The sequence below is a fragment of the Notamacropus eugenii genome, chromosome 7, assembly GCF_028372415.1.
Source record: "Notamacropus eugenii isolate mMacEug1 chromosome 7, mMacEug1.pri_v2, whole genome shotgun sequence".
In the NCBI taxonomy this organism is placed as follows: Eukaryota; Metazoa; Chordata; class Mammalia; order Diprotodontia; family Macropodidae; genus Notamacropus; species Notamacropus eugenii.
The window spans coordinates 53,424,563-53,449,855 of NC_092878.1; the positions used below are offsets into that span (position 1 = coordinate 53,424,563).

The 25,293-nt window shown below is 39.8% G+C and overlaps 1 protein-coding gene across 10 annotated transcripts in view; it reads right to left on the bottom strand.

Moving 5' to 3' along the window:
- Positions 1-22,350, bottom strand: part of CTDSPL2 (CTD small phosphatase like 2) — a 98,409-nt gene extending 76,059 nt beyond the window's left edge. For 3 of the 10 annotated variants that reach the window (XR_011970802.1, XM_072625563.1, XM_072625554.1), the window contains exon 1: positions 22,214-22,350. The gene's annotated coding sequence lies outside the window, so the exon portion shown is untranslated. Of the gene's footprint in view, positions 1-17,420; positions 17,549-19,231; positions 19,296-21,872; positions 21,962-22,213 lie in introns of those variants that run through there. The other 7 variants (XM_072625564.1, XM_072625557.1, XM_072625558.1 and 4 more) reach the window with 6 other exon arrangements.
- Positions 22,351-25,293: the final 2,943 nt, after the last annotated feature.

Sequence of the window (25,293 nt, forward strand, 5' to 3'; positions counted from 1 at the left end):
GCCGGGGTGGCTTGTGACTCCCAAGGCTCACCTCTACCCAGAATTTTATCATCAAAGAAACCTTTTCAATGATTTAATAACCATCCCAAAAGGTAGAAAGCAATTACTTAGGGAATGTTAAGACCTTAGACTACTGCTTATTTGAAGTTTAATCTTCCCTTCATATTTCTAGATTCTAAAGAGAAAATGTGGGAGTGGAGCCAAGATGAAGGAGAAGCAGGACACTGTACAGAGAGCTACCCCTGTCCTCTCATCTCCCAAAATAACTCCTCTAAAGAGATACAGAAAACCCACCAGATCAAATCTTGATGGGGAAATCCAAAAAATGTCAAAATAAGTCACATGTCCAGCCCAAGTCAGCACAGGGAGACAGACAGGGCGGAAACTTTGTTTCTGGTTCTTTGTTACTAAAGTATTGCTATAAAACGTCTGTGGGGCCTTTGTACTATTGTCCCACTTTGATTACATGCCAAAAAGTGAAATTTCTGGGTTAAAAGGCAGGAACATTTTAGTCATTTTATCAGTATAATTCCAATTGTTTTCCAGAATGGTGGCTGGACCAATTCATAGCTCAACCAGCAATACATTACTGTTCCTGTCTTTCCATGATCCCTTCAACATTGACTTCTGTTGGTGTGAAAGTACCCCTGAGATTAGACTTTCAGTCAACAGTTCCTATGAAACATCCTCCTTCTATGTCCCACCTGTTCCTGGGAAAAGCTGTCCATCCTTTACCCTAACCAGTCCCTTAGCCTCTGCCTCTCCCAGGCTGTGGGGTCCTTTGTTCTGGAGTGCTTCACCACTAGTACCTTATTTTCCTCCTTGATAAAAATTTTCTGCTTTCAACTCAGTTTAGGATCCTCTGTATTTTGAAGGGTACATTTCCCCATTGATACCAGTGTGCTAGGTGTAAAGTCAGTTAACTGCCAAGCATTTATTAAGTGCTTACTGTGTGCTAAGTGTATAAATTAATCAATAAACATTTATTAAGCACCTACTATTATGTCAAGGTGCTGGGCAAAGAAAAAAAGGAAAAAGAAAACCTGGATGGTGTCAGGCCAGGTGGTCATGAAAGTATTTTACAGCAGAAGAGATCCCAGACACAAGAAGGTGACAGGCATCAAATAGCAGCTTTATTATCCACTACCAAATTTTTCTGAGTCCCAGATCCAGAGAAGAGGAAGGACTGAGAATGGGCCCTGTGAGGAGCATATTGAGAAAGGAGGAAACTCAGAAGCAAGTAGCAGAGGTGGGACTCAAGATCACAGGAGCACAGTGAGGACTCGGTTACAGCATCTAGCCTAGCCTGCAAAAAGCAAAAGAAAAAACAAACAAAAAAACCCCCAACAGTGCAGGAATCCCAAATTAAGGGGGCCAGGAGCCTACAGTTCTGTCACTATGAACCAACAAAGCTTTCCAGCTTGCTAACAGGGCAAAGTCCAGCAGTAATATAATGCTGCTCAGATTCAAATACAGGTAAGGAACTTAAAAGAGCTCAGACCAAGGAGGAAGCAATCAGACTTTGCCCTGGATCAAAACACTCTGAGAGCATTGAAAGTTTGCAGGTCCATACCTGTTCCTGAGACTTTGGAATAACACAATATTCTATACACTAAGAAAGCAGCAACAGAACTGGCTCAGATCTTCCCTCCAGAGATGCAGCAGAGCCCAGCCCTAACATCAAATCCGAAGCCAGAAAAAAGGCTGGAAAAATGAGCAAAGAATTCCACCATAAAGAGATATTATGGTGGCAGGGAAGCTCAAGACATATACCTAGAAGAGAATGACTCCAACATATCAACAAGCAAAGCCTCAGAGAAAAATACAGCTTGAGTACAACCTCAACTAGAATTACTAAAAGAGATGAAACAAGAATTAAAACAAACTCCCGGAAAATTAGAATGGACCAAATAGAAGTCAAGAACTCCTGATATATTAAAACAAAGTCAAAAGACAGAAAAAAAAAAAGAATACAGGTATCTTACAACAAAAACACTGACACAGAAAACCAAGGAAAAATAACAAAAATCATTGGGCTACTTGAACACCATGACTAAAATCAAGAGCTTACACATAATATTTCAAGAAATGTTAAAACTGCCCAAGATCTCTTAGAACCAGAGGCCAAAAGTGGAAACAGAATTCCCAAAATGAAAATCTCTGGAACATCATAGCCAAAATCCAGAGTTTCCAAGTCAAAAATACATATATTTCATAAGTAAACAAAAAGAAAGAATTCAAGTTCTGAGAAGTCAGGATCACACAATTCTATTGAAAAGCACAGAGCTTGGAATACAATATTCCAGGAGGAAAAGAATACATAGCATTATAGCCAAGAATAACTTACCAAGCAAAACTGATTATAAACTCAGGGGGATTAGGGGAAAAAAGGGACCTTTAATGACAAAGAGGAATTCCAAGCATTCCTAATGAAAAGATCAAAGCTAGAGAGAAACTTTTAAGTTCAAACACTGGAATGAAGAGAAACATAAAAAGGAAAACATATAAACATAGAAAGGTAAATATGAATGAACAATAATAAGGAACTAATTCCTTATTATTAATAAGGAACTAATATATCCTTATTAAGGATAAATTGCTTACACACAAATATAGTGAGATGATACATGTGTCCTGTCTGAACACTATCATTACTGAGGTTATAGAAGGAATCTAATTAGACAAGGCTTCGGAGTGGATCTATTATCCCTTGATGATCCTAAGAATGAAAAGAAAAAGGGAAGAGGAGAGGAAGGGAAAGAAAAGTTAGGGAAAATTTCTCATAGAATTAGGATGCAAAAGTAGACATCTATACAAACAAGGAAGAGAGGATAGAAGGGTGCAGCGTGGCTGATACTTAATCTCACTTTCATCTGAACAGTAAAAGGAGGGTGCGCTATATGCACACATGCATAAAGCTAGGTACAGAAATGCATATAAGGGATATAGGAAGGAAAGTGGAGAATAGTGGGGAAGGGGAATTCAAGGGAAGGCAGGTTAAGGGACGGATTATCCACCCCAAATGTTCACATGGACTATTTGTGCCCAATCTGTGGTAGAGCATTCTGAGCTCATATTGGTCTGATCAATCACAGTCGTACACACTAAACCTTCATTTTATCATGGTGATGTCATTTTGGTAGTTTTTGAGAATGAAGGACAACAAACAACAACAGTCCAAAGCAAAACAAACACTAATAACAAAGGATGGGCAAAAATATTTATAGCTTTCTTTTTTGAGATAGCAAAAAACAGGAATCTGAGGGAAGAGACCACAAATTGGAGAGTAGATGAACAAGTACATATAAATATAATGAAATATCATTATGCTGTAAAAAAATGATGGTTTCAGAGAAACCATCTACTAACCGATGTAGAGTGAAATTAATCGGGAGAAAAATTTATACAATGACAATATGGTAAAGACAATTTTAAAAGAAATTAATAACTTCTATCAGCATAATGGTCAACCGTGACTTCAGAGAACTAATGCTGAAACATGCTACCCATCTCCTGATAGACAGGTAAAAGATTCAAGAGAGCAAAATGAGACAAATTTTGGGGGGACATGACCAATGTGGAAATTTGTTTTGCTTAACTAAGTGTTTGTAATGAGTTTTCTTCTTAATTCCAACCAGGGGTAGGGATTTCAGTGTGGGAGAGTGAAAAGGCGGATTTTTGTTTATCAAAAAATATAAATAATACATAATTTAAAAAAGAAAATGCTTAAAGATCTCTACTCACAACATTTAAGCAATAACAAGGGAAAGAGACAGGGACTAAACCAATTATTTTATTGTTATAGGGAATTCCCAGAGGAAGAAATTCCCTGTACTAATTCATGTCAACCCCTTCTCTAGAATTTATAATCTAAAAGAACTGCCTCGATCAGTAAGAGTTTGACTTGCTTATTAGACAAGACAGTAGGTGTCAGATGCAGTACTTGAACCTAGGTTTTCCTGTTTTCCAGGTTGGTTCTCTATAAGACATGACAAAAAGCAATAAAAATCACATAAATCACAAAGTAAAAATAGATGCAGAAAAAGCTTTTTAACAAAATGGCAATATCCATTTATGTTTAAAACATTAAAAAGCATAGGATTAAATGGACGTTTTCTTAATATAGTAAAGAAAATGTATACAAAAGATCAGAAGATTCAGAGAGCAAACAAGACAAGCTCTGGAACTCTCTCCCTGCTCAAGTGAGTGTACTTAAAAACAACAACAAAAACAAACCTCCTACATAAAGAGGAGGCCCTGATTCATCTTGCACCAAAGCAAACACCTCTACATGGACACATACGATCCAATTTCATCCTGTTTTTTTCAAAAGACTACCCCATGTATCATCCTCACTCTTTTATTGATTTTTAATCTCTTCTAGTTTCTGTCTACTGGCTACTTCCCATGACAAACATGTCCCCTCAATCCTCAAAAAACTCTTCCTTGATCCACTCATCCCCCTCTAGCTATCATTCGATATCTCTCCTTTTTCTGGCTAAACTCCTGGAGAAGGCCCTCTATAATTATTGCCTCCACTTCCTCTCCTCTTATTCTCTGGCTGCTGACCTCATTACTGAACCAAACAGTTCTTTCCAACATTAACAATGATCTTTAATTGCCAAATTCAGTGGTCTTTTTCTCAGTCTTCGTCCTTCTTAACCTCTCTGCAGGCTTTGGCAGTATTTGGCACTCTTCCTCTGATACTTAATTCTTACTTGGTTCTTTTGGGGATCTCTTTCAGGAGGTGGTCAGTGGATTCTTTCCATTTCTATTTTACCCTCTGGTTCTAGGATATTGGGGTAGTTTTCCTTGATAATTTCTTGAAAGACAATGGGCTCTTATTTTTGATCATCACTTTCAGGTAATTTTTCAGGTCAGTTGATTTTCCAATAAGATATTCCACATTGTCTCCTATTTTTTCATTCTTTTGGTTTTGTTTGATAATTTCTTGATTTCTCATGGAGTCACTGGTTTCCACCTGCACCATTCTAATTTTTAAGGAATTATTTTCTTGAGTGAGCTTTTGGACTTACCTTTTCCATTTGGCTGATGCTGCTTTTTAAGGCATTCTTTTGCCATTTGGACTAGTGTAGTTTTTAAGGTGTTATTTTCTTCACTATTTTTTAGTACCTCCTTTAGCAAGCTGTTGACTCATTTTTCATGATTTTCTTGCATCACTCTCATTTCTCCTCCTAAATTTTCCTCTACTTCTCTTACTTGATTTTCAAAATCCTTTCTGAGCTCTTCCATGGCCTGAGACCAATTCAAATTTTTTTTGAAGGCTTTTGATACAGGAATTTTGACTTTCTTGTCTTCTTATGGTTGTATGTTTTCATCTTTCTTGTCACTATATATATAGTCTGAGTTTTTTCCGTTTGGTCATTTTCCCCAGTAAATTACTTGACTTTTTAACTCTTTGTTAAGGTAGGGCTCTGCTTCCAGTGTGGAGGGCATACTGTCCCAAACTTCAAGGTTTTTGTGTAGCTATCTTCAGAGATACTTCTAGGGACCTGTAAGTTTTCTGTTCTTCTAAGGTGGTATAATCTAAGGAGAGGTCAGGGGTTTTGTGCAGCTGTTTTCACAGAGACTTCTAGAGACCTTTCTTCTAAAGTGGTATGATCTAAGGAGAGGTGGTTACTTCTCTCCTGGCCTGTGCTCTGGTCAGTCAATGACCACAAACTCTCTTTTCTACCCTGGAACTGTGAGGAAAGTTCCTTCTCCACTGCTGCCACAAGCTCTGCTATTCCAGTGCTCCTCCATGCCCCAGGGCTACAACTCAGATCCACATATGGGCAAAGCAACAGAGTCCTGCCTCAGTGACCAGAAAGAGACTCCTGTAATCTCCTTCTAATTAGTTGTTAGATTCCCTTACCATCATCTGTGGGCTGACAGCTCTGGAAGCCACAGCTGCTGTCACCTCTGCCCTCTATGCCACAGCCTGGGGTGGGGGTAGGGGCTAGACTGCACTCTTCTCTCATCTGGGTGAGACAGACCTTTTCCACTGACCTTCTAAGTTGTCCTTGGCATTTATGGGTTGAGAAGTCTGATAATTGCCACAGCTCCCAGTGATTCAGTCCCCTGAGGCATGCTAGCAGTTTGCTGGGGCCTGTATGTGCCAGCATGACCATACCCCTCTCCCAACCTGTTGCAATAGACCTTTCCCGTAGACCACCCAGGTTGTCTTGGGTAGAAATTTGTTTCACTCTGTCTTTTTGTGGGTTCTGCTGCTCTAGAATTTATTTAGAGTCATTTTTTACAGGTATTTAGGGGGGTTTATGGGAGAGCTCAAGCAAGCCCCTGCTTTTACTCCACCATTTTAGCTCTACCCTCTCTTTTCTGGTTCTTCTCTTACCTATTTGACTGTTCCTTCTCAGTCCTACACAACTAGATTTTTCATCTAGGTCATACCTACTAATTGTGGGTATAACCCAAGGATCAGTCCTTGGTGCTGTTCTCTTCTCCTCCTACACCATTTTGCTCTGTGATCTCTCATTAGAGATCCTATGAATTCAATTGTCACTTCTATTTAGATGATGCTCAATCTCTATCTGGTCCTAAACGCCTGTTCTCCTATATCCAATTATCCATTAGACTTCTTGGATTGGATGTCTAGTAGTCATTTTAAACTCATCATACCCACAACTGGACACATCTTTCCCCCCAAACTCTCCTGTCTTCCAAACTTCCCTTTTAGAATCAAGGACTGTCCCAGTTCCACAGGCTCAAAATGTAGGTGTTATCTTTGACTTTTCACTCTCTCATCCCCATATTTAATCTGTTAATTTCATCTTTGTAACATCTCCTAAATATACTACCATCACTTTCGCTGATGCTGCAATCACCCTGACTCAGGGCCTCAAAACCTCATGCCTAGACTATTGCAATAACCTGCTAGTTGGTCTGCCTGCTCCAAGTCTCTCCCCACTTCCATTCAACTGTTGAGGTTTAGGGGTACTGGGTACCCTAAAATAGCGACATATGGGTCCTGTCCGAATGAATTCGACCCAAGCCTTCTTTTAGCCAAAGACAAGGTTTATCAGAAAATAGATAGAGGGTCGGCATGATTTTAAAATCTGACATATTGGCCAGCCTGAATCTGAACCACTGGCTAAACTCTTAAGGAATCTGAGCAATGGACAGACTCTTAAGGAATCTGAGCATTTGTGATGCTTATATTGACAAGCAGGTCAGACTGAATCTGAGCACCTTAATGGAAGTTAAGATGGATCCTATATACAGAAAAATGTGGGAACAGAGAAAAGGTCCAGATAGAGTTAAGGGAGTGGGGGGAAGTCTAGGAAGGGGCCAGGTGCAGACAAAGAAAGGGCTGATTGCCCCAGGTGAATGCCAGGGACCTGGACCACATGGGAAAGTCCAGGGGCTTTTCCTTTTGGGGGTTCAGATTCCATCACCATTACCACTACCAAACCGAATTTCATAAACTACAGACCTGACCATCCTACCTTCGAACCCCCATTCAGTAAATTCCAGGGGCTCCCATTACCTTCAGAATCAAATACAATCACGTCACTACTGATTTCCCTTGCCTCCTTCAAGATTCACTTCAAATTCTACCTTTTACAAGAAACTTTTGCCTCCCCTTCCCAACCTCCTAACTATTGCCTTCCCACTAAAATTACCTTTATCTTCCCTCTGAGAACATATTTAGCCTGTATCTCTTATACGTAGCTGTTTTCATATTGTCTCCCCCATTAGACCATGAGCTGGAGAGCTAAGAATGTTTTGTTTTTCTTTGTATCTCCAGTGCTTAGCACTGTCCTTGGCACATAATAGGTGCTAAAAAATGGTAATTGAATGACTAACAAGCTATAGGTAATGAGATTCACAGTCTCCTTTATGATCCATTTTTCTTCTTTTATTCTTCATATATGTAAATGTTTGTGTTTGTTGGTGTTTTCCTATTACTATGGAGGACTCCACTAATCTTCCTAGTCATGCAGGTTGGCAACCTCAATATCAGCTTCAATTACTCACCGACTCACTCCACATGTTATTTCTATCTCCATGACATCTCTCACGTATCTTGTCTTCTCTCTACTCACACAATCACTACCTTCATTCAGGAGGTCATCCCCTATCATTTGGACTACTGCAATAGCTTTCTATTTGGTCTTCCTGCCTCAGGTCTCTCAAGATTATTTTATAGACCCAAAATGACTATGCAAAGTATAGAGTTTCTCTTTTTCTGACAAGATTAACCTTTTCTTCTGCCAGCTACCCACTTGATTTAAATACATATTTTATATAAGACTTTTTTTGGGAGTAGCACTGGATCTATGGTTTAATCTGTATAGGGAATTCCTGAACTTGAAACCATTCACAGATAAAAACTATTAAGAAAACTGCTTGGGCAACTGGTTTCCAAAGTAGGACCCATGCACTGCCCCCTCTCATGGGCACAGCATGACACAGGGAAAGCAATCTAAGGGCAGTTGTCTCCAACACAATTACCTCTCCCTCCCCCCATTGTGAAGCAACACATTCCCACTGCCTGCTTTATAGTCCCACCACATACTTTTCCTTTCTAGAGAGACAGTGAGTTAAGATGGAAAAGTGAATGTGGAGGGGTTGTGATTTATATTGTAGATCATATTACATTATCTTCTACCCTCCAAATCTAAAAGTCTTCCCAACTCCCCTAATTCTTTCAAGGGTACCACTATCATTCCTATCTCCCAGGTTCTAAACACCATTATCTCTGACTCAATCACTCAACTGAAACTGCTTCCTTCAAAGTTACCAATAATCTTTTTTTATTGATAACTTTTATTTTCATAACTTAAATGTCTCCCTGCCTTTCCCTGTTAGCCATAACATGTAACAGAGAATATTTTAAAGGAAAAAAATAAAAGAAAAAAATCAATAAAAGTGACTGCTATACTGAAAAAAAAATCCAAAAACTAAAGATATATGCAATGTTTCACACTTGTAGACCACCTCCTACTTCTGCAAAGGACTGGGACATGTCTTCCTATAACTCTTCTTTGGAGTCATGTTTGTTCTTTGTAATTTTACAACATGCAGTTTTAAATTTTGTAGTAGTTTTTTCTTCCATTTACATTGTTTTAATAATTTTCTTAACTCAGTTTAACTGCATCAGTTATTTCATTTAAGTCTTTCCATACTTCTCTGTAGTCATCATATTCCATTATATTCATGCATCACAATTCATTTTGCAGTCTCCTAATTAATGGGCATCTACCTTATTTCCAGTTTGTTACTACAAAAAAAAAAAAAAAGGCCTTAAAAATTTTGTTATATGTGGAGACTTTCTTCTTATCGGGTCAATGTGGAATTTGAGTCAAGGAGTATGTACATTTTAGTCACTTTGTATTCGTAGTTCCAAATTCCCTCCCAAAAATAACTAAACTGTCAACTAGAGGAAATTTGATGGCCTTTTATCAGTCTTATTCAACTTCTCTGCATGATTTGACACTTTTGATCACCTTTTTCAGGCCCCTTCCCCCTCTGACTTCTCTGGACTGTTGAAAACCCTGTAAAATGTGTCTCTCACAAAAACTCCTATCTCCATACTTTTAAAACTTGGAAACAATTTTTAACCTATTTAAAAATCTTCCAAATAAAACATTTCAGTGGGTTTTGAATCCAGTTGTAAAAAATATAAAAATTCAAAATCCTCTGATTAGCTTTCAAAAAATTATTGGCATCAGGGAAGATGGAAATTTACTATCTGAATTTTACCAAAAATCTCTGGATAATGAGTGTATGGGAATGAAAAATGAGTGTCATAATTTAGAAAGCACAATAAATGACACATTTCTTCCTTTTGGATCTATGCACTGGATCTATCATTGTGGGATTTCTTTTTCAAGAACCATTAAAACCAAGTGTTATAATAAATAGCTTACAACCAACCTTTACAACCAGCCCTTTGAATCACTGCATCACAGTATTCTATTTTCTAAATTGAATAATAAAGATAATTAAGTATGTATATGTATATATAATATGTAAATAAACAAATATACACATATTGGGGTATATATTCAAAAAAGTTTGGAGACCACTGGCGTATGGCAGTGAGTACATGGTCACATCAGCTAGCAAGTGTCAAAGACAGGAACTTAAACCCTACTGCTGACTCCCATAAAAGAAATTAGAAGATTGATTACTTGTATTACAAAGATATTAACAATCAGATTCCTCAGCTGATATTCTTGACAACTTTACCAGAATTATCAAGCTTCTTAAATGTAATTACTCTATTTAGTTGATTGTGTAATTTCCTTTTGTTCTTAAATAAGTTCTATTTTATTGTTTCAATGACATTCAACTTTCATTATCTGTAGGCTCAAAGGCAGATGTGACTTAAAAATGACACACCTAGTACTACTCCATACAGGAACCCCTTTTATAATAATATCCACAAGCTGAGGACCACCCAGTTTTGACTTGAATAATTAACAATTGGTAACTTATTATCTTATACTGGTGAGTGTTTGTTGATCTGCAAAACTATTAAATTGTACACACCTTTTTCATCCAAGAAAACCAATACTGGGTTAATATCCTAAAAAGAGCAAAGAAAGAGGAAAAGGTCCTATATGTACAAAAATATTTATAAAAACTTTTTTTGTGCTAGCAAAATTAGAAAACTGAAAGGATGTCCATCAACTGGGGGAATTGCTGAACAAACTATTGTATATGAATATGATGGAATATTACTGTGCTACAAAAAATGATGAAGGAGATGGTTTCAGAAAAACCCTAAAAAGATTTGTATGAACTGATAAGAGGGAAATTAGAAAAATCTAGAAAACAATTTATACAATAACAACAAATATTGCAAAAACAAACAATTTTGAAAGACTTAACTCTGATCAACACAGTAACCAACCATAACTCCAGAAAATTCATGATGAAACATGCTACCCAGTCCTCAAAGGACTAGAAGAGATAGACTCAGAGTGCAAATCAAAGTATTTTTCTTTCTTTTCTTTCTACGGACCAGCTAATGCAGGATTTGTTTTGCATCACTATACATACATGTATAGGGCTTTGTTCTTCTGGTCTTCTCTATTGGTCAGGGTAGAGGAAAGAGAAAATTTAGAACTGAAAATAAAAACTGAATTTAAAAAAATACAAAATATAAAGTGAAAAGGTTAAACAAGGGAAAAAAATGTTTGCTGAACTGGGTAGCCTGTTCCTTTGTTTAATGACTATGCAGCAGAAAAAAGTTCTTTTAAATTAAGCTGAAACCCTCTGTTGATATTTATTAATAACTTATTTCTGAAAGCTGGTAAATTAAACATTTACTATTAAAATCTTCAAAAACTCAATTAAATCAACCAAGACTGCTCTTAAATCCAAAGGAGTTATAAAGAATATGCTACAATTAGAAATTTAAACAAACGTTCTGTGGCCTTATCCAAATCCATTTAGATTTACTGGAATTTAGAATTCCATATTACTTACGTCCTTTTTTTGAACACAAGACTCTATGCCACTTTTCAATACTAACATTTTAGTAAACCTAGTAAAAGAAAGGCTCAAGATTTCCTGATCACCTTAAAGCTGTGGGATACTATCCCACTGGGTATTATTACAAAGTGCTTTGTAAAAATAACTTTTAGTTTTTTACTTTAGTTGCTCATCTGCCCAAATTTGGAAAACTGAGCTCCAACCTCATCTTTTGAAAAAAACTCTGAAACAAAGTATCTATTTAACACCATTTCTCTGACAGAAGAGGACCCGTAAATGTAAATCGTTATACATTCACACTAAAATATATAATTATTTGGTAAACACAACTATTTCGAAGAAATGAGCAGTTAATGAATAGTTGCATGTACTTTTCTGAAAATTTAAATAATTGTTGATTCCAATATTGCAGCCAAACAAATTAAATTTGGTTCATTTCTACTAAGTAAGGAACTATGTATGTATGACATGTGAGAAACTGTATGGTGTGATGGGGACAAAAAAACAACAGTCTCAAAGAAGCTTATACTTTAATGGGAGAGAGAGTATCCTAGACATGGGAAAACAGGATGAAGAGATAAGATAAAGGTAGGAAATGGAGATAGGAGAGTGGCTAGTAGTTATGTTTGGCTGGGAGCACATCTATGCCTAAAAAGGAGAGTGAAGTAAAGCTTAAAAAGCAGTATTCCAGTAAGACTGCAGAAGACCTTAAATGCTAGTCTAATGAATTTCTATTTTATCCTGTGAATTGGTCATAGTAAGTCACTGAAATTAAGTTAGCAAGGGCATGACAGACTAACACATCAGGTAAATTATTCTGTCATCTATGTAAAAGATGCACTGAAGAGAGAGACTAGAGACATGTTGGGTAGTTAGTTGGCTATTACTGGACAGAGAGTGAAAGTAAGGCCTCCAAATTTAGCCACCTTCCCCAAAGATAGCAGGGCCCAGAGGGGTCTTATAGAAATATAAATAATTTCTGAATTGGAAAAGACTTCAGAATTTATCTAGTCCAAATGGTAGTGGAACAGAAATCTTCTTTACAGTATCTGGCTTACTTACTCTTGAAGTTCCTCCAGTGATGGGGGAATCCTCATTTCCTTCCTCAGACAGTCCATTACATTTTTTAATAGTTCCAACTGTTACAAAGTTTTTCTTTTCAACAAATTTAAATTTCGACAACTTCTCGTTACTCCTAGTTTTATCCTCTAGAACCAAACAAAACAAGTCCAAACCCTCTTCCATTTAGTGATCCTTCAAATATTTAGAGAGAGATGTCATCCCTTACATAGTCTCTTCTTTAGGTTCAAACATCATTTCTTCAACTGTCCCCAGTAGCCCATATTTTGTCTCTGCAACCATTTGTCAATGTCTTCCCTAAAGTGTGATGCCCCGGAGTGAAAACAATATTCTAGATATCATCTGACCAAAGCAAAATACCTCTAATATGTGCAGGTTGAACTGAAATGTTCACTGAATTTACAAGGAGGAAAGAGGAATAAGATTGCAAACTGGATACTCATTCAGTTACTTTATCCTACCAGTATGCATCCCCAAATTGAGCGATGCAGGAAAATCTGGCAGAGCAAGCAATAATTCTCACTATAACAAAATCCTATATGCTTGTAAGATTTCTTTAAACTTTTAAGCTTTCTCTTCTCACTCAGCTGTCTTACATGTAGACAACTGAAATGTAGAACAATGCTTGCAGTTTGCCTTATATCAACAGATATTATGCTTATAGTTATGAAACAACCACAAACTACACATATTTTGCTGTACAGAATAATCTGGATGTTGTATCAAAAAATGACACAGTAAAAAACCAAAAAACAACCACTTTCAATCGTAGGAACATAAATTTAGAGCTAGAAGGCCATCCAACCTCCTCACTTTACAGAGGACACTGAAAGTCAGAGAAGCCAAGTAATTTAAGTTTCAAACCAAAATCCTTAGACTCCATAACCAGCACCTTATCCACTGCACCATGCTGCCTCTCAAAGTTGCACAGGAATAGCCTAGTGCTCCTTACTTTCTTGATGGTCAGTGAAATAGTACCATCACACATAAGAAACAGAAATCAAAGTATTGTATACAAGATAAAAATCAGGAAAGTTATAGAAAGAAAATGAGAAAGATCAATTCATAACATGTTTACATAAACAAGTAAACTGAAAAAAAAAACACCAATGAGAAAGGATTTATCGTTAAATAAGTATTTACTGAATATCTTTCTTGAGGGAAGGCTGTTATATTAATAATTGAGAAAGGTTTACAAAGAAGTATGACACATTCTGCCAAACAAAAATTTAAAAATAATTCACAGACAAAAGGAGGCAGAATATTACAATAGAAGTAGTGCTGAATTTGTAGCAGAGAACCTGTGTTCAAATTTTGACTGTTGATTACTTTGTAATCTTGGGCAAGTCATCTTACCTCATGTACTTCATTTCCTGACCTGCAAAAGGACTACATGACCTCAAGGGACCTTTTCTTCCACTTCTATATCTATGGTCTTAAAGAATTCCTAGGCAAGGTTATACTTAAGTAAAAAGACAAAGGAAAAAGTTTAGTTACTGTTTTAAATAGTTCACATTTTCTAAAGCAGTATCTTATTGCTTATTTCATCTTTTCTTTTAATTTGGTATTTCACCTGGGTACCTTTCAAAAAAATTTATAAACTGAACAAACCATATGAAGCAGCTCTAGCTACTGTCTATACCACAGTCTACTCTTACTACCACTGCCCTCAGTCAAATGAGGAGGGAAGAGGCTTTCTTCATTCTCTTTCAATCTATAACTTAACAAAAGGCACATAGACAGAAATAGACATTATGTAATTTATTAGCCATCAATTCTACAAGCAGCATATATACCTTCTTCCAAATAAAAAGTATTTTTTTTAAAAGGTATCATTTTTGGTCATTAATTATTTTGAAATGTGCTTTTCTATATGCTAAATAGTAGCAAGAAGAAACATTCAGAAAGCACCCAAGCTAGAATCATAGCATTTCAGGGTTAGATTATTAACTAATATGATCAGAAACACTTGTAATGTCTGACTCTTCCCTCTCTACTGTGCCTTAGTTTCCTATATCTAAAATGAAGAGAGCTGGAATAGACTATCTTAAAAGCCTTAGAAGTGTCTTTCCAGCTTTAAAATATGATTTTCATTCAAATGAGATATTTTCATTTACTCACAACTTAAATGAGTTTAACCCAGCTCATAATGTGTGGGCTACTGGTTTACTGATGACTAAAGAGCTTTTCGAAAACAATATAGAAAATTTGGCATTAACCAATGTTACTTACCCACATGACAAAAATGACCTGGCTGTTCCATTTAGTCACAATAATTTACCCAGTTACTTAGTACTGGGCTCCTTCCCCCCAGTATTTCACTAACAAGTAATAGCTGAAATCTTAATAGGCCATTTTCAACTAGATATCTCAGGCACCTCAAATCTTTTCAAACCCTGACAACCCATCTCGCCTTCCGAACTTCCTCTCCCCCCAGCTTTTTGGTTAAGGGTAGTATTATCTTTACACTTATCCAAATTACCAACCTTGGAGTCATCCTCATCTTTTCATTCTCCCTGTCCACATATGAAGTCACTAGCTAAGTCTTGCTGAATTCACCACCACCACATCTCTTGCATCCCACTACATTTACCCAGCTACTAACCTGCTTGCGGCCCTTCACTTAACTGCCTTTCATCCTGGCTATCGCAATAGCCTTCTAATTGGACTCTTTGGATCCAACGTTTCCCCTCTCTAAGCCATTTTTCACATAGCTGCCAAAATGGTATTCTTAAAATACAGTATCTTTGTCACTTCCACACTCAAGAAGACTCAGTGACTTCCCATTACCTCTAGGTCAAACACAAACTCTTGTTTGGCAGGTGAAGTCCTTCACCATCCAGCTCCAGGCTTGACTGGCTTGCGTTCTTCTCTTATCTTTAAACAAATCTTGGGTATACTCTCTTCTTACTTCTTTGCCTCTTAGAATCCATCATTTCAAAGCTCATCTCAAAGCACTACCTCCTTCCTACATGAAGCCTTTCCTGATCTTTTCCAGTTCTTCATACTTTCCACTACTTCCTTATACTTTAGTCTGTATCTTTTTACATATATGTACAAGTTGTCTCTCTGATAACACTGTAAGCACCTTAAAAACTTTCCAACCTCTAGCAAAGTACCTGGTACAGAGTAAGTGCTTAGTCAATGTTTCTAGACTAACAGAAAAGTAGTATAATCTTACTGAAAATATCAAGGTAACAAAAATTCTTATTTCTAATGTTAATTTTCTAGCTCCAAGAAATAGGATCCTTCAGCTATGCATGCAGTTTTTTTTTTTTGCCTTATGCTTCAAAATAAATACTCATTAATAATTTGGAGCTTTTATAATCATAATTTCTAATCACATCTGCTAAATAAGAAGTTACATAAAAAAGGGCCTAAGTACAGGAAAATATATGCCAATACAAAGGGCAGTATTTTAGCAAGAATATAGAGACTTAAATTCTAAAGGGACTGGTAACTGGGGCTCTTTTTTTTCAATAAGCTGATATAAAATCTTAATATCACCATGCCACCTGTTGTCACAAACATAGACTTCCTATTCAAGTTGCTGAATTCAACAACTTTATATTTAAGTTTTTGAACATATATTTACAAATTTAGAACACTGACCCAACATATAAATTAACAAGAGTATTAAATATGTGAACTTACTTTCAATAAAATTATCACAAGAATAAGTATTTTCCTATTTAAATAGTTCTCAGCTAATTGTACCAAGAGGAAAAATGTGACTACTGGTACAAATTCACAGTTAATTAATGATCAACAAACATTAAGTACCTACTAAATCAACTGATAAACATTTATTAAGTGCCTACAATGTGTCAGGCTTGTGTTAAAGATCCACTATGTACTAGAATAAGCATGATTTTAGAGCATTAAGGTAAACTAAAGGGTAAATTATTTTTAAAAATTATAATTTTATAGAAAACTCTGTATCCAAAAATGATAGAATGCTGTTAAAGACCATGGAAGTGGAGAGAGCACTAAATTAGACGACCCAGGTTCAAATTGTATGTCATTCCCTTTGGGTCCTTGAGCAAGCCACATACCTTCTCTGGGCCACAGACTCCTAATCTTGAAAATAAGAGGACTGGACTGATGATTTCTAAGGACTAACTCTATGATCTTATGATTATAATAGGAAGCTACTTAAGGAAAAACAAGCAACAGATACTGATGAATAGTTTCCAATCAAAAATTCTTAAATCATTAAAGGTTGTAAAGCCTTACCTAAATTATTAACTGAATAGTTGAAATAATTTGCCACTACTCAGTCTAACATTAAACAGTAGAGGCTAGGAATACATACTCACTGCTGGCAAAACAAAGACTCAACCCTGACAAGAGTATAAAACTAAGTAGGGGAGATACCAGATGATGTTAAAAGACTGAGTAGAAATGAACTAGGTTTTAAGCAGTTGACATATGTAGCTATTTATACCAACTAGTCATAAATACTACATTTAATAATATTTTTTGTATACCAAAACCACGCTTGATATAAATAAATTTAATCGATATTCATAATTCAGAGACAGATGTAACTTTTTATTTAGAAGCTATATAGCCACTAACTTATCTTTAAAAAATATATTAGACTCATTTTGCAGCTAGCTTAGAAAACTGAATGATGATTTTATTTTATTTAACAAAGGTTATGAGGTTCTTGGAAAGTGAATTTCTAGTTCATTAGGATAATCATGGTGTGGGGTAGTAAGAGAAAATTAGCAACTATTACCAAAAACAAATATTAAACTGTTTTACTTAATTAACACAAGCTTATGGAGCTTGAATATTTTTTAGCCAAGAAAGAGCAACAATATTTTTAAAATATAAGGATTACTCAAAAAAGATGTATGAGAATTTACCTCCCTTCTTTGTAGAGATGGAAGGCCATGGGTATGGAAGACTACATACCACAACAGATTTGATTCATGTGGTAGTCAGTTTTACAGAAGTTCCTCTCCCCCCACTTTTATTAAAAAGGATGGCATCCCTGGAGTGAGGAGGAGGTGGGACAACAATGGAAAATGATTAGATGATTTAAAAAACTTAAAATAAAAATCTTTTAAAACAATTTGAATTCTTAGTTACAAAGCTGAAATGCTTTACAAGAGTAAATAAATTTAAGTAGATTACAAATAATAAACTTAAACTCCTGACTCCCTCAACTGAGTCTTAACCTTCTTTTTGACTAGGCATTAAAAAAAAAAAAGCAGTCCTGCTTTGTTCTTGGACTATTTAGAATAAGTTGGCTCAAAAGGATAAAAACCATTCTTTCTATATCCACAGAGCCTATTGGTGGATTTAATTTCTTTAATTTCTCATAAATCAAAAATGTTTAAGAGTAATCTCTCATAATTCAGTGTTGTTAAGTCTACTTAAAATCTCAGGAGCTAACATTTTTTAAATGGTCCACTAAACCTGCATCCCTGAAATTTATCACAGTTGATATTACAGAGAAATGATCAAATTATCTCTGAGGATTAATGGCATGTATACATACATATATACATAGCTCTCATTCCCTTCACCCAAGTCCCAAGGTGGGTGAAGGCATTATTATTGTCATCAAAATTATATAGTCTGAGGTTGTAAAGCTCTAATTTAAGCTTTTATTGTCTGAATTTTGGCTACCCAGAGAACATATCTTACATTTACAACTTAATGAACTAAGGACCCTGTTGTTTCGTCTAATTTGTTTTCATAGAACCACAAATATCTCTCATGTTCAGTTTTCTATGAAACCAAAAGAACACGTTGAAAATGTGGTGTTCCGTAGTCAGAGAAACAATGTGCCATAATGAGAACTGGCTTCAAAGCCTGAAAAAACCGAGTTCAAATCAGGTCTATTATATATATATGCTGGCAGGCCATGTGACCCTTTAATGCCCCTGTCTGTTGCTATATAAGACTATTTATTAGACTATAGTTGCAAAACAGGTGTTGATCTGCACTGGTAAAAGGAGTTTTCTCACTGGGATTTCCCCATACCAGTGAGAACATGTACAGATTGAAAAAATATCTCATCTAATAAAGTTTTCCTGGAATATATAATAATGACAATTAGACGGGGTGCATCTATATATTGTTAGAGAAAGTTTATATATCCTTAACATGCCTAGCATATGTAATCTATAGCCTGTAGTGATGTAAAATTAAAGATTATGTATGACTATTATCTCAAATATTATACAGCTAGGTTTCATCCCTATTTCACAATTCAATGTAATATATTAATGTTCAAAGCCCGCTTAACATGGACCTTTAAAATAATAATTTAAAGTAGTTTTTTAAAAAGAAAACAAATTTGTTTGTCTTGTATTAAGAAGAGTGTGTGTACACACGCACACATACATAGCACACATATGTATATATGAGAGAAAATCAAGAAAGGAAAATAAATTGGGTAGTAAAACCCTTTCAGCTCAGTGTATAATTTTTGGCTACAAAAATTGATATGCAAAGTTGCAACAGATAGCTTTAAGGACCAGCAGCAATATTAGGTCAAATGACTTATTTTTAAAACAACTTTCATCCTAGTTTTTAAATCTGGTTAAAAGGGTTTCATGCTGCCACCTAGCTAACAAGGGCCTTCCACTAGGTCACCCCACTCAAGTAAAATTCTATATCCCTTTTTCTGCACCTTTCCTACTTTTCTCTACTTTTAAAAACTTACCCTTTTCTCTTCAGTCCAAGTGCTTCAGGGGCCCTGTTGTTAGCTGCCAATTAATTTGACAAACCTGTGTTCAAATGAGTGCCAATAAACAGTAAATCAACACAAGGAGATAACCTGGAGGCCATGCATTAGCATAATAAGTGACCAATGATTAAAAAAAAAATAAAACAACCAACAACTTTAGGTCTACTGTAGGGCTTTGGTGCCCCTAAAATTGTACTTCATCCCTTGCTACTTACTCTGCCTACTTGCTTGGCTCTGGCTATTATAATTCAATCTAAATCATCCAACCATTTCACCTGAGGTTACTGATACCTGGCTTTTCCCCCTCTGTACCTTCCTATGGTAAATGTCAAGCAAGGGACAAACTAGAGCTGCCTCTGCACCTCCTATTACTTTCCCATCCTCAAATTACAAAGCATGTAGGAGACAACTCAGCAGATAACTGGCAAGCCATATTTTCTACCTTCCTAGAAGATTTAAGTAGATCACTGTTTGATGATAACTTTGAACCTATTTAGCAGGGAAAGTGTATTTTCCACTTTCAAATTTCTCAACTCATAACAGGAAAGTAAACATTCTGATAACTAGACAGTCGATGTCATGGTCCTCTTTGAGAACGAAGAACCAACACAAGAACAACCACCTCTCTCAAAAGATCACAATCCACTTCATAATTATCTCAAAAATTCTTTTCGTAATTCCATTGGTTACACAGCAGACAAATTACCTTAATTTAACCCGTCCTAATACCCAAGCTAGCCAGCCAGTCTTTTTTTGAACAGATACAAGTTTGTTTGGTTTTTAGACATTATTTCATCAATGTGTTTGGCACTGGTCTGGAGGAGGAAGTCATGAACATAAAATCAGAAACTTGAGAGTTCTAATGCCTTCAGCTCTGTTACAGACTGGCTACATGACCTTGGGAAAGTGACAACCAACAACCAAGCTAAAGCTCAATTTCTTCACTTACTGAATGAAGATATCTTAATCTTAATTAAATGCTCAAGAGTTTTGGAAGAAAAGTCACTACAAAGACCAGAACTGTCAAAGTACAGCAAAACAAATCAATCCTGTTTGTCTCTCTGAGTAACCCAACTGCTACAGAGACTGAGACCACTCAACTTTTATTCTCCCAAATAATAATGAAAGAAGTGATAAGGCCTCCTGTACGAAGACCACGAATATCTCAAAGACTATGAAATTCTCAAGAGTATCATTCTACAAGTTCATTCAGATACTTGTAAAACGAAATTAGATACATGAATGTCTTGAAAACTACCTAATGGGGCCACTCAAATCCAAAAGTAAAGTAAATGGAATACCATTCCCACACTAGGCAAATAACTCACTTCTTGGACACTCATTTGATCTTCTTTCTAAATAAACACTTCAAATTATTTAGCAAGTTGCATACATCCTTCCACTACTACAACCCTACAGTTTCTTAATAAGAATCTCAGTGTTTGGAAGGAGAAAATTGAGGTTCACTTTATTTTTAAACGACTCTCATGAACACAACATAAGCCTCAAGTTCTGCTAATGACTCACCATGTAACCTTGGGCAAACTTTAACTATGAAATAAGGATAATGATTTTTGCTATTTCCGATCTCTTAATAACATCCCTGTAAATGTGAAGGCCTCTGAAGTTTCAAAGATGGGCCAGATAACACATATGTTTTCATTTGTGTGCGTTGACCTGAACCTGACTTGAATAAAAAAGTGACTTTTGTTACTAATTTCAATGACTGTAATCAAAAATTAAAACACATCCCATCCCATATCTTGATTTTTAAAACTGCTACAAAAGGATAAAAATAGAAACTACGACTGGGACGTAAACCGGCCAGTAATGCCAAAGTCACAAAATGCCTTGTAACTTGTCTTTATGAAGAAAGTTACCTATTTATAGTAAAGGTGGTTTAATCTGCTATTTGTAGTGATAATAGTACAACTGCGAACTACCGATTTAAAATCCGGTAAGGCTTCTTTTGGGGGGGAGAGGGGAGGATAAGCTAAAGTGAGTGGAAAGACACGAGGGAAGAACACACATAACTGTTACAGGTAAGCTGACAGCCACACCAAGAAGCCCTCCATCGCTCAGGGCACTAACTTACACACGCCCCGATGGGCAGCCTGGGAGGCGTGGGGGCCCCCAAAGCATCTGCCTCGGGGGTGGCTAACTCTGCTCCAGCCCACTTCCTCTGAGAACACCCCGGCAGTTTGGACCAGGGTTCTAACAGGGCCCCTCTACCCATCACCCTTCCATGGTCCTCGGATCCAGAGAGGGAAGTCTATGGAGAAAAGCTGGTGGAGTTCAAGGACGCAGAGGTGAACCCCAACCCTGAGACTTCAGGCCAGAGGAGGGCGAATGTCACCACGCGTGGAGCCACAGCTCCCCCCCCCCCATTCCCACTACACGGAGCACTGGCAAACACTATTGGGCCTCTGGCGGGGGGAGGGAAAAAAAAGAACCTGATGGTGGGTCCAGCGGGCAAACGCCCGGTCCTGGGCACCTGGGACCCCCAGGGGAGGCCGCGGAGAGAACGCCCCCTAAAGCCCGATCCGCGGGAGGAACACGCACACGCTCTCGCCACAGCGGGCGGGCCGAGCTCGGCAGGACCCGCGTTCGGCCTCACCTCTCCGAGGCCTAGAAGCAGCAGGGCTGGGGCTCCGGGAGGCGAAGGGGCCCGCACGTTACACATGTCTCCCCGTCAGACAACAACACAGGCCGCAGCCCGGGGGACCGCAGCTGGCGGGAACCGAGCTTCCCTCCCCGATCCCCGGGGGAAGAGTCCAGAAGCCGGCGGCTCCACACCCCCGAGGCACGAGGCACGAACGCGCCAGCCCACCGAGGCTCCGGAGCCGCCGCAGGACCCGGGTGAGAGGGGGAGGAGACCCCGGCAGGAAGGGCCCTGGAAGAGGCGGAGGGCAGTGGCTGGGGGCGGCGGCGGCGGCCGTTCCCGGGGAGGGGGATTACCTGACTGTGACGGTAGAAAAGGGTCCTCGGACTCCGGCGGCGGTCCCGGCTGCGCACCGTGTGGGGTCTCTCCCGCTTCCCCCGCAGCAGCGGCAGCAGTAGCAACAGCAGCAGCAGCAGCAGCTCCCTCAGCCAGTCGCCATTTCCCGCCTACCGACCTGCTGCACCGCACGGACAGAGACCCGGATGGAGAGCGGCCTCTCCGCGCAGGCGCCTTGGCTTCCTCCTCCCCCTCCCGCCACAATTCCGCGAGGTGGGGGGAAGGGTCGGGAGAGGCCGTAGCAGCTGAGGAGACTCCGATTTCCGTGACGGGAATCAGGAGCTACTACCTCGGGAAGGAACCGGCCTAAGTTCCCGACGGCAGTTGGCCGGAGGGCCCTAGGACCTGGGGGAGCCGCGGGGGTACGGGATCGACGGCGGGCAGAGGGATATTTGTACGTTAGGGGCCTCCGTAGCCGGCTGGGTGGTGATCGCGGGGGGAGTAGGGAGTAGAGCGTTGGGGGCGAGGGGGCGGGGACCGGGAAGACGGTTTTTGCTCCCGCTGGTAACGGAACTGCTGGGGCGGGGAGGGGCGGAGAAGGAGAACGCGCCCTCGCCCTGGGGGCGGGGCTTAGGAGGACGTCGCGGGCCGTGGCCCAGCGGCTTCCGAGCCAGGCCTGGAGCCGGGAGGCGGGGCCGGAGCAGCCCCGCGGGGGTGGTGCGCGGCGCGCGGGCGGGCGCGGGGTCGGAGGCTCGGGGCGTGCGGGTTTGGCGCAGGCCGGCGGCCGCGGGCGCGGGCTCGGTGCGGGGCCGGCTTTGCGGCGGCCTCCGCGGCGTCATAATCGCTTTGGGGATTTCGGCGAAGCTGCCCTGCCCCCTTCCCGCCTCTGCCGGGGCTCAGCCGGGCGCGCCCCCAGCCTCGCCACCCCCTGCCCACGGGGTGCCCCGGAGTCCCAGGCTCGTGCACGTGTGCAGGTCGGAGCCGCTGTGCTGTACCCCGGAACGGCACGGGCGCCTCGCCTCTCTAGGGCCTGTGTGTAAAGTGAGGAGGGGCGTTCTGGGGCGCCCGCCACTGCATCTGGACCTCGCTACAACCACCCCCCCCCAGTCGGGCTAGGCCGAGGGGTCGGAGCCGCGCTCCCTCCTTGGCAGACCCGGTCAGCCTGTCCCTTCGAGCCTTCAAGGCTCGGACCGGAGCTGGCTGTTCACTCCAGGGTCCGGAGAGCGAATCCGGCGGAAAGATGTGTTCGGTACCGGACCTGGGTGGGCATCCTGGGGCTGACAGCGCCTTAGGCAGGCCCTTCCCTGCCCCCCTCCTGTCTTCCGTCTGTAAAAGGGGTGCCAGCAGGCCGGCTTGGGGAGGGAGGGGGAGAGTGTAACCCGTGCGAGTGATTGCTGAAAACTGAAAACGGTAAATAAAAAAATGGTTTTGCACGTCTTTTCGCTTCGGTGCCATCTCATGAACCCTTTTCTCACTTTCTGGGAAAAAAAGGTGCCAGTAGCCGTCGTGACAGTTCAGCAGGCGCATGCTTGGGTTGTCAGACGTTAATTTTTTATTTCATGCCCAGCTCTTTGTGACCCTGTTTGCGATTTCCTGGGCAAAGACCGCTGTTCCTGCTCCACCTGATTTTTACAGGTCACCCAAGGCCCGGGGTCTCCCAGCTAACACGTGTCTGAGGGGAGATTTGAACTCTGAAGCCTGAATCCCAGCCCAGGGCTCTACCCACTGCACCGCCTAGCTGCCCTGATAGGAGGTAAGCCCTTACTACAAGTACCAGTCACAAGTTTGCTAACTATGCCCTGGGGAGAAAACATCTGTAGCTTTGCTGGGAGTTGGTTGGAAGAGTTCCTTCATCAATTTAATTTGTTCTGGTAAGCCATTATTTTGTCTGTGCCTAAGGGATCAAAACTGATTGTTTATTGGATTTGGCTGGCACTCCAATTTGTAGCTGGAGCTGTGAGTTGTTAACCCATTACAAATGAATGAAGAAAGCATTTATTAAGCACTTAACTTTGTTTTAAGGGCCGGGGATTGGAAAAGAAAAGCAACACCAGTTCTTGCTGTCAGGGTGTTCACACTCGAAGTGGGGAGACGACACATATGGAAGTTTTTAGCTGTAAGTCAGAGGGGAAAGTCCTGAGGTTTTTAGGATGCAGCAGCAAAGCAGATGTTTCTTTAATGTCATTCTTAATGATAAAATTGTATAATTTTGGGCTGTTGAACTATTTGACAGTACCAAGGACTCTGGAAGCAAGAGCTCTTCTTTCTGGCTTCTCAATAGCTGTGGCTGGAGCGGTTGCCTGGATGCCATAGGTGTTTCTTCCCTGGCTTATGGTTGAGGGCACTGGGCTGAAAGAGATGCTATTCAAGACTTCTCTGTAGGAGCTGCTGCCTGAGGAAATGGCAGAAGAGCTGGGCTGGAAGCAGGACTGATGGGTGAGGGGTGCTGACAGTCTCAAGGCTTTTATGCCTAGGTGGCCCACTGGATAGAGTATGGACCTGGAATCAGGAAGACCTGAGTTCAAATCCAGTATCAGACACTTACTGTGTGAAGCTGTTGCTTGTAAAATGAGGATAATAATAGTCCCTACCTCCCAGGATGGTGGTGATAATCAAATGAGATAATATTTGTAAAGCACTTTTCAAACTGTTAAGTGCTGTAGGAATGCTTACTGTCATTATTTGCCTGAGGTTGGTAGATGAAAGGCAATTTGTAACTATGGGCAAAAAAGTACCTGAAATATCCATACCCATTGACCCAGATATTCTACTGTTAGGCATCTACCCCAAGGAGGTCAAGAGAGAAAGAAAAAGGCCCTCCATAATACCTGCCTTTCTGTCTTCCATTCATCCTCCCTGAGGGTCACCTGCTTTCCTGTCTGTGTCCATATCCAGCCCCCAGGTTCTAGCCAGGCACAGTGTTCCTCCTTCTGCTCTCTCATCTCTGTCCCTGACCCCCTACATGTCCTTGAACTGTGTGCACCCCCTTCAGTACACAGGCTCTCTTCCTGTCTTCCTACCTTTCCCGGTTCTTGGGCAAATTCTAATTATGTAAAAATTGCTTTATGTAGAGGTCTGCTGAACTTACGTAAAGTGAGTA